This window comes from Trichosurus vulpecula, chromosome 5 (assembly GCF_011100635.1).
Source record: "Trichosurus vulpecula isolate mTriVul1 chromosome 5, mTriVul1.pri, whole genome shotgun sequence".
Classification (NCBI taxonomy): domain Eukaryota; kingdom Metazoa; phylum Chordata; class Mammalia; order Diprotodontia; family Phalangeridae; genus Trichosurus; species Trichosurus vulpecula.
In genome coordinates, this window is record NC_050577.1 from 54,875,026 (window position 1) to 54,892,371 (window position 17,346).

Genomic DNA, 17,346 nt, shown 5'->3' on the forward strand with positions numbered 1-17,346 from the left:
CACCTAGGATAGCCTGCCTGTGTCAAAGAAGGCTGTCTTCCATGAGCAAAGCAGAATCACAGCAGTACAAAGGAAATGTAAGCTGTGCAAATCCAGAGACATCTCCATTCCAAATGTCGCAGTGGACTACTTGTGCCCAACCTATGGTAGAGCCTTCTGAATTTGTATTGGACTGATCAGCCACAGTGGAACACACTGACCCCAACATCATGATGTCATTGATCGTCTTTGGAAAGGAAGGATGGACAACCAAACCAGTCTGCCCCTGGCCTTTGTCTCCATACTAATGAACTGTAATCTCAGGTAATGTAGGGGGACTTGGGGAGTGGTTCTTTTACAGAGAATCTTGGTCCCAAGTATGAAACTCCAGCAGTTAGCTTTGCCAAAAAGCACAAGTAAACTTAGGACTAACTACTTGCATCCCATACTTGATTTGCCTTGTAGAAGTGTGAAGGGAGGAGAACATGCATGGTTGAATTTCTGAATTCCTGTTTTTCAGGAGTCTCTTTAGAGGCAGACCTGGACTTGGGGGGTCCCAGACTCATACTTTGGAAAGAACTAGAGTTAAGTAATTTTCCAGGAGACTTCAATGCTTGTCGGTAATAAATCTCAATAGGAAATTGTTTCCCTCCCTCCCTTGGCAGTCAGTTGTATTTACTTAGACTGTTTAGAGGTGGGAAATGTCCCCCAATCCATGCAGCTGCCTTCTCCCAAGGGCTGCCATCTTGTAGCCTCAGAGTACAGCTGATAGTCAATGTTATCTTTTGTGTAGGAGTGACCTTCCTTTAATCTCAGCCCTTGACTCTGTGACAATCAGCCACATCCTGGAAGGAGCTGAATATTAAATCAGGTCTTTTTTTCTACATTAGTGGGGTGGGCTTACAGGGGTGAATCATGCTGAACAGATGGGAAAGGATCCCATGGAAATGGGTGGAGTGGTAACCTTGGAATGTGAAGAAAAAGGAAAAGATTAGGAGAGAAAATCCCAAAACAACAGTGTTCTCCTTCAGTTCACAGGGATCAGAGACATGAACAGGAAGGCTGCACAGCAGAGAATCAGTTATTGTTATGAGACCTCATGACAGCCAGAGGAAGGATGGACAAGAATCAAAGGAGTCATTTCATTCAATGGCAAGCCTTCCCAGTCTCTAGCTCCCCACTTGTTATCATAACTTGAGTCAAGCTGTATTCTGCTCAAAGCTCACGCCAGCACATACTGTGCAGGAGGGCCAGGCTTCAGAAGATAGTTGTTCTCAGACAGCTGGCTCACATCATCTGGGGAAGTGGGACTTTATCTAAATCAACAAGAAGATCTCTGTCTGCTTATCTCCCAGGGCAGGGGGAGCCTCCTTTACCTCTTTCTGATTAAGTAAAACTGTGGTCGGTCGGGCTATGCATCAAAGGGCTCCTACTCCCTGCCCCCCCCCACCCCAGCCATCTGTGCATTTGAGACTATGTGGTACATTCCCCTTTGGTGACATAAGTGTGTGTGTGGAGAGATTATTCTGTTAGCCTAGTCAGTGCACTTTCCCAGTGATACCTGATCACACCTCAAACTAGTTACACACTCTGGTTCTGCAGAATACACTTGATGGTGGCTGTTATGGGATGACACTTTGCAGTCCCCTGGGTATCTAATTTCCCTTTTCTTTAAGTCCTTGTTGCACTATAATTCTCTGTTTCCCAACTCTACTTTGTTCAGCTTGTTATCTCTGAGTGTATGTACCTGGTCTGGTAGAAGACAGTGGTCCCTGGGAAAAGGGGCTGGATTTAGACTCAGAATTCCTCAATTCAGATCCTGACTCTGCTAAGCACTATACTGTGTGAACTTTGGCAAGTCACTTTGCCTCTTTGGGCTTCGGTTTCCTGATCTGTAAAATGGACTCATCTCTAGTTTACAGATGGTGTTTTAAAGAAGTTATTTTGTTATTCTTAACCACCAAAAAATAGGATTTCTGTATACACCGAACACAAAGAGAGGATTGTATATGAATCTTCAATTCATGCCACTTGCTTTTTTTTTTTTAAAGCGTAATTATTCTACATGTTACTTTCAAAACCGTCCTGCTTGTCGGTGTTCTCTTCTGAACTTCCTTCTCTTCCTTTATATAAATTAAAAATATTTTAATGGCTCCCCTTTTTTAGGGCATCACTATTGCTAGTTCCTCTCTACATTTAAATACCCCCTAATTAAAAACAGAGAAAAAAAGCCCTCTTGTTACAAATATGCATGGTCAAATAAAACCAATCTATACAGCGGCCATGTCTGAAATTTTACACACACTCACACAAACACACACCCATACACACACACACACACACACAGACAGAGAGAGAGAGAGAGAGAGAGAGAGAGAGAGAGAGAGCGTACCTTAGGATCATACATCTAGAGGACATGTAGTCCAACCACCTCACTTTACAGATAAGGAAACAGGGGCCCAGGAAGGTGAAGTAACTTTCCCATATTCACACAGGTAGTAATCATCAGAGGTAGGATTTGAAAACACGTCCTTTGGCTCCAGAGTTATTGCTCTCTTCACATACAATTCTATCCCACTTGGTCTCTCTGTCTCAAGCCTCTCCCTGCTCCGCACCACCCTCCATGCAGCCACCAAAGTGATCTTCCCAAGGGCACGTTGGACAATGTCATCCCCAACCCTACTCAATAAACTCCTGTAGCTCTGCATTTCCTCTAACCGAGGATCAAATAAAGTACCCTATTAAGCATTCACATCAATTTACAACATGACTCTTTCCTCCCCTTCCAGTTCCCATACATATTACTTCCATCCACATTCTATGATTCAGTCACACTGGCTTATTTGCTGTGGCTGTAGGTGGCACTGCTGTAGCTGGAATGCACTGACCCTCTTAACTTGATATCTCGGGAGGAGGAAGGGAACAAGGACTTATGGAGTACCTACTATGTGCCAGGCACTTTACAAATATCATCTCAGTTGATCCTCACAATAAGCCTGAGAAGTAGGCAGGTGCTATGATTATTCCCATTTTGCATTTGAGGAAACTGAGGCAAACAGGATAAGTGACTTGCCCAGGGTCACACGGCTTATCTAAGGCTGGATTTGAACTTGGGTCTTCCTAACTCCAGGGCCTGTGCTCTATCCAATGTGCCACCTAGATCCCTCTTTTCTCCAAGATTTTGTTCAGGCATCACGTTCTACTTGAAGCCTTTCCTGACCCCTCCCAAAACTACCACATATTCAGTTTGCATACATCATGTATAAAAATTCCATATGTATATGTTGTTTCTCCCTATAGACTGTATGCTCCTTGAGGGCAGGGACTATTGTACTTAGGTATTTTTATCATCAGTGCATAGCACAGTATCTGTCACATGAGTGCCTAATGAATGCTGGTTGACGGATGTAGAATATTCTGTGACAGGTGAGTATAAGATAATTCAGAAGGGGGTGCATACTGATGACTTGTGGGGTCTGAAAAGGCTCCCCATGGGAGGTGGCAAGCGGACTGAGTCAGGAGGAAGGGCTTCCCAGGCATGGAGGACAGTCTCTGCAAAGGCATGTAGGCTGGAGATGGAATACTGAGTTGGGGCGATGGCAAAGTTGTTTGGAATATTGGATGTGTGAAGGAGAATAAAATGTAATTAGTCTAGAAAGTTAGGCTGGAGTCACCAAACACCAAAAAGAAGAGTTTGTATTTTTTTTTTTGAGATGACAGCCTTCATTAAATCCCTACTCCAGGCACAGGCTGTCTCCCTAATTCAAGTGTCTCACAAACATGCCACCATCACAAGGACCAAGGAATAGTATGGATAGTCACCTGCAGCTGGTTCCCACTACAGAAACTGCAACTTGGCACATAGCAAGTGGATGGGGGGCAGAAGTGTATGTACACTATGTTCAGGACTCTCTAGGTCTAGGATCCTTAAATGGCATCTCATCTGACCCTCTCCTTTTTACAGAGGAAGAAGCAGGTTCATGGGCATCAATAACCTGGCGTGGGGTGGGGAGTGTGTGTGTGTGTGTGTGTATGTGTGTGTGCGTGTGTGTGTGTGTGTGTGTGTGTGTGTGTGTGTGTGTGCAGGTGTGGTTGGGAGGCAATTGGGGTTAAGTGACTTGCCCAGGATGACACAGCTAGTAAGTGTGAAGCCATATTTGAACTTAGGTCCTCCTAACTCCAGGGCCAGTGCTCTGTCCACTATGCCACCTAGCTGCCCCCCAAATGGATGAGAAATGTCTATTGGTACAGCTGTAATCCACTCAAAGAAAGCTCCAATTGATTAAAATCCAAGACTTGAAAAACAGATATAGTGTGTGGAAATATAGCAGACACATAATAAATGTTTGTTGGTTGATGTAAGGAGAGGACTTTTGCTTTAAAAATTATTTTTGCCTTGCAAAAGAATTAACTGCACAGTTCAATTAAACAGCAAGGTCTCATGGTGCCTTTCAAATGGGATTTGATTTTCCAAAAATTATCGAACCATGTAGTATATAGAGCAAGGCATGACTATAACCAGGTATTCCACTGGATGTATTAGCTTCCAATCTCCTGCCATGATGCATGTGGTTTATCCAAAGTCAAATTCTCCTTTTTCTAGGTGTTCTCTTCTGAGCTCCTTTCGAACTTTTATACACACGCACACACATACACACATGCACCATCTCCATCATTTGCACTGACTTGGGCATTTTACCTCCTTGACCCCTTTAAAGAAACAGAACTAGGGGTTGTATGTAGAATCCCCCACCCCCACCCAAGTACTCAGGAATCTCCCTCGAAGGTAGTAAACTTTTAAAAATGTCCAGTGATATCTGACTACTCCCCGAACTTGTGAATGTATATTATGTGGCCTTAGGGGTGGGGGCTGTGGGGAAGAGGGTAACTCTTCCTTAAGTGCTGGGTAATGTTTTTTTATAGCTGATTCTGTTATCAGAGCTGTCACCCTACTGAAATGATCCCCCAGCTGGGAGAGATCTTCCTGGGCTCACTTCCTCCATAAAGGCCACAGCAAAGTGAACTGTTTCATGGGCTTGCTTTTCTGTCATCCCTTCATATCAGAGAGTATCATTTTCAAGGCATTCATGGTTTATTTTTCCTCTTCTAGATGTTTGGAGAAAAGCTGGCTTTCTCTACACAATGCCAAAACTATCTGAATGAAAAGTGAAAGATTCAGTAAATTATGAAGATTTTTTTGTATATAAAATGGCAAACATTGACATAAAAATAAAAGTATATCGTAACACCTGAGCATTTGTCATCAGCTTCATTAGGATAAAAAAATTGGGGGCCCTTTCTTCCAACATGCCAGCATTTCATCTCTGTTCTTTGCCTTTCCCTCCTTTCTCAAAGCATTTGATTCTCATGGCATTTTTATGGCAGTAAAACAAGGAGAGGCTGAGAAGGTTGGTTTTCAGGGTCAAAGAGCAGAAGGATCCTCCAACTCCGGGGTGGTGTTCCCTTCCACTGACTTTACACCTTCAGAATGTTATGGTTATGGGCTTCAATGGGACCACGAGCTGTAACAAGGCGCTGACCCGACCCTTGGCAGGTTGAAATAAGAGGAAGAATGAATGGTACAGGGGAAAGTGGGTTGGATTTGGGGTCAGAGCACCCAGGTTTGAGGCCTGGCTCTGCTACTTATCAGTTGTATGTTCTTGGGCAATTGACTTAAGTTTTCTGGGCCTCAGTTTCCTCATCTATAAAATGTGGTAGTACACTAGATGAACTCTAAGGGCACTTCCAATTCTAAATCTATGAAAGTGTGAAACGCGGATGCCGCCATCCTGGGCTGTCTCAATCCATTCTCTGTGTGCCATGGTTTTCCAAAACCAGGATCTCCTTTTGTCATAAATAACAGGTAAAGTAAGGAGATGAATAGGAGGTGAGAACTGCCTTGTCCTTGAAGATGAGTAGATATTTGTAGCAGCTCTTTTTTGTGGTGGGTAAGAATTAGAAATTGAGGGGATGCCCATGAATTGGGGAATGGCCGAGCAAGCTGTGGTATATAATTATAATGGAATATCATTGTGCTCTAAGAAATGACAAGCAGGATGATTTCAGAAAAACCTGGAAAGACTTACATGAACTGATGCAAAGTGAAGTAAACAGGACCACGAGATCATTGTACACAGTAACAGCAATATTGTATGATGAACAACTGTCAATGACTTAGCTATTCTCAGCAATACAATGGTCCAAGATCATCCCAAAGGACTTATGATGAAAAATGCTATCTATCTTCAGAGAAAGAACTGATGTTGTCTAAATACAGACTGAAGCATACTATTTTCCTTCCTTCCTTCCTTCCTTCCTTCCTTCCTTCCTTCCTTCCTTTCTTCCTTCCTTCTTTCCTTTCTTTCTTCCTTCCTTGCACAAAATGACTAATATGGAAATGTTTTACATGATTGCACCTGTATAACCTATATCAGGTTGCTTACCATCTCAGGATGGGTGGAGGGGAGGAAGGGAGAGATAGAATTTTGAAATCAAAACTTCAAAGAAAAAACAATGAATATTAAAATTATTTTACACATAATTGGGAGGAAAATGAAATATCATATTAAAAAAAGAAAAAAAATGGGTTCTTGGGGGAAAAAAAGATGAGTACCAGGTACCACTAGTGTGATAAATGGGATTTTGAGGATGGAACGAGACCTGGGATTTCAAAGTTCTACAGGACACTTGGTTACAACCAGTTTGTGTCTGAGGTGGAAGTGAATCTCAGATTTACCTGACTCAGAGAATGAGGCCCACCCTACTATCTACTACCCTTCCACTGCCTCTTGTGATCTTAGGAGTTAAGAATCAGAAAACAGAACTCCATACCCCTTTCCATGGTGTAGTGGTAAGAGTTATCTGAATTTGGAGTCAGGGGACCTGGGTTCTAATCTGAACACTGATACAACTAACATATTATGTTATCTTGGGTGATACCTGTAACCTTTCTGGGCCACATTTCCTTCATTTACAAAACCAGGGGAGTTGGGTTGGATGCCTTGATGGTTTTCCTTTCATTCTAAATTTTCTGACAATTCCTTGGAGCTCCAACTTCATTACTGGTTAAATGGGGATATAAATGGAATACAGATACCCACCCTCACAGGTTTTGGTAATATAATTTTGCATCTGGTAGTTCTGAAATACCAGATTTCTCATTATAGCAAATAATTTGAATATTTGAATAATTTCCCATTATATTGATGAAGAAACTGAAAGTCAGGGAAGTCATGACTTGCCTAAGGTTGTAGACTCACAGAATTTTAGATGGAGAAAGAGATGATCTGGTCTACCCTACTTACTCTAGAGATGAGACAACTGAAGCCCAGAGAGGTTAAGTAATTTGTGGGAGAGCTTGGACTAGATCTCAGTTCTTCCATCTCCCAATCCAATCCGAAATATTTTTTACTATGTTGTGTGCGTGTGTGTGCGTGTGTATGTGTGTAGATCCAGTGAGACAATGTATGTAAAAGTGCTTCAGAAAGCATAAAATACTATAGAAATTAAGGTACTATGACCTAATAAGTTATATAAATAGGGCTGAGTTCTCGATATAGTACTTTATCGGGTGTTCAAAGTGTTTCCTTAATAACCATCTTGTGAGGTTGGTGGTGAAATCGTTATTATTCCTATTTCGTGGGGGAGGAGACTGAGGCCCGGAAAAGTTAAGTAAACTGCCTGTAGCCATGCAGTTTATATATAGCAGATTCTGACCTTGGTGAGGCAACATGTCAAAGTGGAGGGTGCCAGACACAGACTCAGGCAGACTTGGGTTAAAATCCTGCCTCTGAGACTTATTAACTGTGTGATCTCTCTGAGCTTAGGTTTCCTATATCTATAGAGAGAGAAGGTTGGACTGGGTACCCTTTTAGCTCTCAGTCTATGATCTGGGAATCCTATGAATTCAATCTAACTCAAGTCTTTGAAAACCAAGTCCAATGCTCTCTTCACTCCATTCCATTGTCTCACAGCAAGGTCAGGCTATGTAGGTGGGGAAGACGGTTACATAGTGAGGCCCCACTCTGGAGTCTGCCATTCTGTCCACCAAATAATACCTAAGGTAGGATTCCCCCTCCCCTCATCTGTATTCTTTTTTTGCCTCATACTAAAATAACATTATACATGAAGCACTCAGCACAGTGCCTGGCATGTAGTAGGTGCTTAATAAATGTTTGTTCCCATCCTCTTCCCTTCCCAACCAAAGCAGTCAGTCATCGCGGGGAGAGGTCCAAAGCCCATACTCTCAGGGGTCAGCACTGAATCCTTAATTATTCATCTTTGAATGGGAAACTCTCAAAAGTGGCTATGTTTCCACTCAACAGTCATGCCTGGGCTCCAGTTATAAAGTTCATCGTGGGGTATGCCCTCCATAAAAAGACCTTCCTTTGTTTCCATTTCGTTAAGAAAAAGAATTATTGCTGTCATTATTTAGCCTCCATCTTAACATAGCTCTGTATAATTAGCAGCTAAATTGACCTTAGCCTACAAGGGGAGCCAGAACCATCTTTCCTAGTTTAAAGATGATAAAACTCAAGTCCTGGGTTGAAGTGACTATTGTAAGATCAGATAGGAGATTATTTCCTAAGTCCCGACCTATGTGGCGTCTAGCCTTATTTAGGAAGTCCCTAATTTTGTATTTTATGCAGGAAGCCCCTTTTACTGTCGCTTCCTTAGAAAAACAGCAGCTTCATGGAGTTTTTAATGCCTTTTCTAACTGGGATGTTATCCTTTGTCCTAAGCACCAGTGAACAGGGCTTTTTAATTTAAACCTCTTAAAAAAAAGTAACAGCTCAGCTGGTCCACATTGGACAAACTAGACATGTTTCTTTGCCAGATGGGTAGGGCCTATTTCTGGTGCACTGTGACTAGCTCTCTTCATTACTGGGGTTTCAAAGGCCCCATTGAAATAGTCTTTGTAATTGTCCAATGGAACTCAAAATTCGTTAGCTTGGATCTCAAATGATACATCCCAAATTTGTCTTCTTCAGACCTAAGCAAAGTCCTTTGTAGGGATCTTGACTCCAAAGAGCAGAGCTTTTGCGAAAAAGCTCGCAGTACCTAAATTGGCTAAGAGAGGCTGTGGCATCATGGGTAGTAGGAGATGAACAAGAGGGGGAAAAGAAAAAAAAAGAAGTGGAGAGAGGAAGGGGGGGTTAATGGGGAAAGAAAAGAAGGATAAACAGAGATAGAGAAAGAAGGAAGAGAAGGTGGGCTAATGGTAGCATTTATACAACCAGGTTCTTGGCAAGGACCAATCTCTATCTTAGTAGGTAATGTCCTCTGAAACATTTCCAGAAAGGGTTCTTCCAACCTCTGCTTAAAGACCTCCTACAGAAAGGAAACTCACTATTTCTCAAAGCAGTAGAACCTACTTTTAGATAGCTCTAATTCAAAGTAAAGTTTTCGTTTCAATATGCCGAAGCCTGCCTATGCAATTTCAACCCATAGCTCTTAGTTCTAGGCTATTAGACCAAGTGGAATATACCTAATTCCTCTTCCATGTGATGACTCTAATTATGGCATGATATAGGGGGAAAAGTGTTAGAATCAGAATTAGGATTTCTGAGTTCAAATAACAAGTATGATTTTCTCTCTCCCTGTCCCTCTCCCTCTCCCTGTCCCTTTCCCTCTCCCATCTGTCCCTGTCCCTTTCCCTCCCTCCTTTCCTTCATTCCTTCTCCCCTTCCTTCCTTCCTTCCTTCCTTCCTTCCTTCCTTCCTTCCTTCCTTCCTTCCTTCCTTCTTTCCCTATCTTCTCTGGGTTGGAAGTTCAGTGGGCACTCATGGTCCCAGTCCCACTACTGATTGAGCCTGGGCCAGCTTGCCCCTCCTTGGGTGTCCCCAGGGCTCCCCACTCCTGGAGGCTCACCATATTAGTGATAGACTTAGTGTGGATGCCTGATCAGCCTAACTGTCTAGAGATCATAACTCCCAAGCCCAAGTGCTCCACTAGCCTTAGCTTCCCTGGCATCAGGGATTTCAGGTACATGCCACCATATCCATAGACTAAGGCTTATTTTCTATGTGACTTTGCTATGGAAGGTGTAGTAGAATGGTTTGTGTTTTTGCCTGCTTAGAAAAAGTAAAATGAAAGTAATGCCTACAGAGAAAGACAAGAATTGCCATTTGTTGCTTGTCCCTCCAGAGAAGAGGGAGAAGAGAGGAAAGAGAGCTTAAGCTCTGGATCTTCCCTCCATTCTTCTGATATAATTCCCTTTTGCCAGTGTTTAAAGCTAGTGTGTAAAACTTTTCTTCCTGACAGTTGCAAGCAGTATCTCTCTGGTCCATTCCAAGCCCCAAGTCAGATTTGACACTCATCGTGGTGAGAGGGAAGATGTTGTCACCTCTTTAGGGCTAAGCCAGTTTTGAACTAAGGATCTTCAATCCTGCTGACACAGAAAACTGCCTTTTTAGTCCAGCCACACCATCCATAGCTGCTCTGCTTTATAAGACCTATGCCCTTACTGGAGCTGAGTCAGGAAGTAGCATACCATTATGCCCCCTGTTCCAAACAGCAAGAATCTAATGAGGTGTCAATGGACAATTACAATACTGGGAACGCTATGGTCTCTGAAGAGTTGAAAACAAGCCTTGTTGAGAGGGCAAAGGAAAGACACATCGTGGGTGTCAGCAGGCTGTAACACATAATAAAGAAAGAGCTATGAAGAAGAGATATCATCCAAAAAAGTATGATCAAGTAATCAACAAGCATTAAGTGCTTCTTAAATGACAGGCGCTGGGGGAGGTATGAGGAATGAAATGAACCTTATCTGCCAGGATCTCAAAAATAAAAAGAAGATGGGAGGATCATATTGTAAGAGTGAAGGATAACCAATGAAAAGTCTATTGCTACACTGGTTTCTTCAAGAAACCAAGAGAAATGAGGAAGGTCCGACACATGTTGGGTTGATGGGAGGAAATGGACAAGGGCAGGCATGGATGGTTACAGTCTCCATCACTGGGTGAGATAAGACCACAGATCCATTGAAATGTTGAGTTTGACATTGAAAAATTGGGGAAAGAATAAGAGCACACGTCTACATAGATGATCATTATTTCTTAAGAAAATTTGAGCCCTTACTCTGTGTGTGTGTGTGTATGTGTGTGTGTTTGTGTGTGTGTGTGCATGTGTGTAATTACTAGAAAGTAATTGATTAGGAAACAGAATCCTGTGGAGTGGTGGAGAGAACATTACTCCAGGAGTCCACAGACCAAGGTTTTAGTTCTCTCTCCCACTTCCTTGGTCATTTACTTTGGGGGTGACCTTTGGGCAGGCCACTTGATCTTTTGGGGATGCTCTGAAATTCTGTTAGCATGCCTTGTCTGCTTTCTTGTGTCATGATGTTTTACATTCTGGTTCTGACTGGCCTGAATCATGCCTTTGACCAGAGTCCTCTGCTGCCTGACCCAGCCTGGCCTTGAATATTGTTTCTGGCTACTCCACAGGTACCATTAGTCTCTCATCACCTTCACACCTCCTCAATGACTCCAGTCTTTATGGTAGCAGAGGGGAGCAGCAATCAACCATACTAATTGGACTAGCTGGCCTCGAAGGCGCCTTCTAGCTCTAAATGGATGGTCCTATGACCACATGACTTTGGCCATAACTTTGACAGGGTATAACACCTTAAGTGATTATCTGGCATAAATGCCTTCATGGGGATCTTTGATAGCTTACTTTCTAAGCAGAGCTAGATGAGAGGGAATGGGATGTAGGACAGTAAAAGTTTTTTGGGGGGTTCCTTTTTTCAGGGGAATAGTTGAAGGTCAAAAAGAAGGATGTTTTACTCGGACACTGGTCTTAGAGTAGACAACAGATGGGGTCTCTAGGCATTGGGGGCACAATAAGGTTCCTGAGATGAAGTCCATTAAGAAGGAAGAAAAGGACAGGTGGGAAGGACGTTAGATGAACTTTTATCTAATTCGTAATTTTGCCTTAAGTTGATCTTTTAATGGATCATTTTTATTCTCCATAAAAACTTTCACAAAAACGTCATCCCTTCTAGGGTTTGATTTCTTCTTTTCAATATGGCAGATATCTAAGAATCTAGTCGGCATCGATGGAAATCATATTTACACAGTATGTTAGAGTTTAAAAATAGATTCCTTTTTTCTTATTTCTTTTTTATTATTATTCCTATTAATTGACTTTTCAACATTCACTTTCATAAGATTTTGAGTTCCAAATTTTCTTCCCATCTCTCTGCTCCTACCACCCCAACATGCATTCTGATTACCCCTTCCCCCAATCTGCCCTTCCTTCTATCACCCTTCCCTCTTCTCTTATCCCCTTCCCTTCTGTTTTCCTGTAGGGCAAGACAGACTTCTATACCCCATAGCCTGTATATCTTATTTCCCAGTTGCAAGTAATAGATTCCTTTTTTAACCATGCTGAGAGGTTGTCTTATGCTGAGAGTTAACAATGCTGAGAAGTGCATATATGATTATTCCCATCTTACAGTTGAGGAAAGTAAGAGTGTAAGTGATCTGTCCAAGGTCATGTAGAACAGGGATTCAGATCTCTAAAATTTATGTAAATGAGTTAATGGTCTTCCATTTACTATATTCATACATTACTAGGAGGCTTCTGAGAATGATAGCTTAACTTAAAGGAATAATCCCAATAGTGGGAATTTCAGATACCTTGAGATATTTGTAAGGGCTTTTATAATCCTTCACATCCTTGAAATGAATAGAAAGCCACCTACCATACTGATGCACTTAGTTGGCCCTATCCTTTGACTACACAGATGTCACCTGAGTAACTGAGTCTATCGCAAGTATATTTTGTGTTTAGTATAGTATAGTATGTATCCTCACAAGTATGTTTTGTGAATCAATCACTCTAACAACAGCATTTATTAAACCCCAACTATATGCCACACACTCTTCTAGGCATTGGGCATACAGACACATAAAAATGAAATGAGCCCCACTCTCTGGAAGTTTCCCGCATTCTAATAGGGAGACAAGTTTATACACACACACACGTATATTCATGCATGTGCACACACATATGTACGTATATGCGTATCTGTGTGTATATGCAGAATTAATATAAAGGGAATTACTGCAGTGTGCATTTGTTGTTATTATTCAGTTGTTTCAGTTGTATCCAATACTTTGTGATGCCATTTGGAGTTTTCTTGCAAAGATACTGGAATGATTTTGCCATTTCCTTCTCCAGCTCATTTTATAGATGAGAAACTGAGGCGAACAGGGTTAAGTGACTTGCCCAGGGTCACACAGCTAGTAAGTGTCTGAGGCTGGATTTGAACTCAGGTTTTCCTACCTCCAGGCCCCATGCTCTATCCACTGTGCCACCTAGCTGCCCCAATGCAATATGCACAACAAATTAGTTATTGTGGTGTCTGTGTATATGTGTATGTATATATATATATATACACAAACACACACACACATACACATATATGTATATGTGTGTATACGTGTGTGTACATACATATAATACATATATATACACGCAGATAAATATAACTCTATGTATTATTGTGAGGGTGTATATGTGTATGTATGTGTGTACATAACCCTAACCTATATACACATACATAAGAACATACGCATATATACACATATGTATGTATGTATATGTATATGGGCATGTAGAATTAATATAAGGAGAATTAACACATACAAAGTAGTTTGGGAGGCAGGGCACTACCACTTGGGGGTGTGAAATAAGGAAATACACCTTAGAGGTGTGTCTTGATGGAAGAGAGGAATTACATCAGATGGAGGAGAGGAGTGTATGTATTCCATTCCATTCCAAAATACATTACCAAGATGGCTGGTGCAGGAACATGGAGAAAGGAGAGAGAGGGCGTGTGTGAGGAACAGAGAGAAGGCCCCTTTGGCTGTATTGTAGGGTACAGAAAGGGCACAACAAACATTGAAGCAAGAAAGAGGGGTAAGGTGGTGTCAGAGTATGGAGAGCTTTAAAAATTAAGCAAGGGAGTTTATATTGTCTCTTATAAAGAGGAATGGGTGACAGAGTGGGAGTGAATAGAAGCAGACCCCCACAGCTTCTAGTAACCCATGCATGGGTCTTGCCAACAGTGAACTAGAAGTGTCACAGAGTAGTGGCGATATCACTAGACTTTGGAGTCAGTAAATATTAGTTCAAATCCTGGCTCTACAATTATACCAGATCTGTGACTTTGAACAAATCACGTGGGCCTCAGTTTCCTTGTCTTTAAAATGGATGGATAGGACTAGATGGTCTCTAGTGTCTCTTCCAGCTATAAAATTCTTTTTTTCTTTTAAAATCTTCATAAAAGGCATTTCTTTTTCTGCCTTTCTCTAGATTGGTCAGCAGGGGGAAGTGTGGTACAGCTCATGGATGCTGAAGGTGACATGGTGGACCAGGTACAAGAAGTCTTGCCTGGAGGCAGAGGAATGGACTCAATGATTTCTTAGTCTCTCTGTTTCTGTACTAGTGGTGACTCAGTGGCCCAGAGGAAACAGGAATTCTCTTTCAAGCTTGGATGCCAAGACGAGAGTGACCACCCACTATCATCAGCCTCCCCTTTGGCTGTCCCCGAAAGCAGCAGTGCTCCCCCTTTCCTGTCCTCAACATCCGTTGGGCTGCCCTCAGAATGCTCCAAGAGGAAGCCGAATCCCCCTGGACCTTCGCTCACAACATTCTCATGACTTTCTCACTCTTGCCCTGTCTCTGTCCCCTGCTTAGCCCCTTCAGATTAACTTTGGAAGTTCCGAGTCTCCATGACTGGCTGCCCTGTGCTGAGGTTAGGGGACCCTGAGCCCTAGCCAGCAACTGTCTGGAGTCACTAGGTCAGCGTCCTCATCTTTGTCTTCCTGTCCCCAGTGGCTGTCTTTTGAATCAACAGCCTTTCACCCTTATGAACCAAGACATGAAATCCCTCTGCTTCCAGACTTGACAAGTCTTGTACACAGTACATTGCTCATACCCGCCCTGCTTTCCTCTGGAGCAAAGCTCACATCCTTTGGGAAGACATCTTCCTGACCAATGGCAGTGGGACACTGCAGACAGAATGGCCTGGGTGATAAGAGTCTGCTCTGTGCTGAAAAGAGTTCACATTTTCTTGAAAGATCCTTCCACGTAGACATCAAGTTACAGGAGATTCCCCATATAAATATTCCCATTCTTAGTCATGCTTGGAATCATGCATCGCTGAGTATCAGATGGGGGCAATTAAAGCAAGCAGGAGATCAGAACACATATGAAAACCTGAAGACTCCTGAGACCCAAGCTTGGGAAATGAAGTATGTTTCTCTCGTCAGTGACACCTCTGTCACATTTTCTTAGCTTTGCTAACCCTTTCAACAACTGCACAGGAGTGCTTGAGATGGGATCTTTAACGTCCATGAAATCCAGATACTGTTGAGAAAACCAACGTCTAATGGTAGCCATCTCTAGGGTTGGGGGGTAGGGAAGGGAAAAAGCAAGGAAAAAAAAAAAGAAATTTACGGAACTTGGTTAGATATTTAAAAGGAATAGTGAGTTGTACATAATAGAATTGCAATTTCATGTGCAATCATCCTTTTTTAAATTATGTTATGGAAATTCTTGCTTTATTCCATAAATTAAAAATAAAATAAATAAAACATAAAAAATAATTTAAAAAAAAAGAAAAAGAAAAGTGAGAGGGGAAGAAATTTGTACATGGTAACAGAGGTTGTAAGTTGTAGTTAGGGTTCAGGCCTAGATTCTATGACCCCCAAATACAGAGAAATTATGATTTGGCTTGGTAGCATGCTAGACCTGAGTTCAAATTCTGCTCTGGACACTTACAAGCTGTGCAACCCTGGGCATGTCACTTAACTCGGCTGAGCTTTATTTTCTTTATCCATCAAATATAGTACCTACCTTACAGGGTTGTTGTATTGAATGATTTAATGTATGTAAAGTGCTTTGTCAACCTTGATATATACATGCATATATATAATGTATATATAAATACCAGCTATTATTATTTTCTAAATTCAGCATGCTCATATGTATAAACACTGACAGAATTGGTCAATCAACAAGCATTTCTTAAGCACTTACTATGTACATCATGTTAAGGACTAGGGATTCAAAAACAAAAGCCAGCTTAGGTCGGAAAAGGGAGACCATGTGTAAATACAATGTGTCCTCAAAGTCTCAATGCATTTTTAAGCTCAAATAGCTTAAACAGCTGGTATAATAAGCTCTAATAGCTTAATTATTTAAACTCTAATAAATAGCATGAAGCTGCACTAAGACTTTTGGGACAACCCGTATATAGGTATGTATGAGGTCTACCTAAAGGTATCCCATGGAAAGCTCACATGCCTGTAGACTGGTAGTTTCCCCAGCTTTTGATGGAGCAAGCGAAGAACTTGCTGAAATTCTGATTTCTGCTGCTTGGGCTCCATAGGAAGCTGTGATCTGTGTCGTATATGTTAGGCAGGGTTGTCTGGCTTGACTCTGCACTTACAAGATTTGAAATCGGCCAGAATCAGAATTTGAATCCGAGTCCTGGGACATCAAGTCCAACTCTAGTTATACTGTTTCATCTGTGTAGACGGTAACCTCTCTGCCTAAACGGTTTAATGGATTCATAGATTTGGAGCCAGAGGAGACCTTTAAGGTGATCTCCTCTCTCATTTTACAAGTGAGGAAACTGAGTCCCAGAGAAGTTAAGTGATGTGTCCAAGGTCCTACAGTTGGTAAGTGGCGGAGCCGGAGAACTATTGTAGCAGAGAGGGGAAACAAAAATCACTTCATGAATTGACCTGGTTTTAGCTTAGCCCCCAGAGGGGAGGCACAATCTGCCAGTGGGCCGATTTCTGAAGGTTTTCTAGCTTGGCAGGACATGACAGCACTTCTGGTCTCGGCTGGCAGTGCCCGTGAGAATCCAGGGTTCGCCTCCAAGGTCACACAGGAAGGCATCCAAATGGAACCTTTGGGAAAGAATGTGCCTGTATATACTAATTAAATAGGCACTCACTAATTGCAGACTGATTTTTGGAGATTACAGGCAGTGATTGCTGCACTGATGATAATTTCTAAAGGACAAACAAATGTAAAACTCTTGGAGAAGAAACATTCAAAAAATGTAAACAACATTTCAAGTACCAGCCTGGCTGCTGCTGGATGTTTAACAAATTTATTTTTTTAGACGTCTTGCTTACTACAAAGCTTATGACTCTGAGAACCAGAAGGTGGAAACTGAGAACGAATCACTTGCTCTTTGAGCTATCTCATTGGGAAATTCTGAAGTTTCCATGTAACTCTCTGGCTTTCCCATCATGTGTATGCATGCGTGTGTATGTGTGTGTGTGTGTGTGTGTGTGTGTGTGTGTGTATGCATGTGTGTGGTACAGTGATGGGACCTTG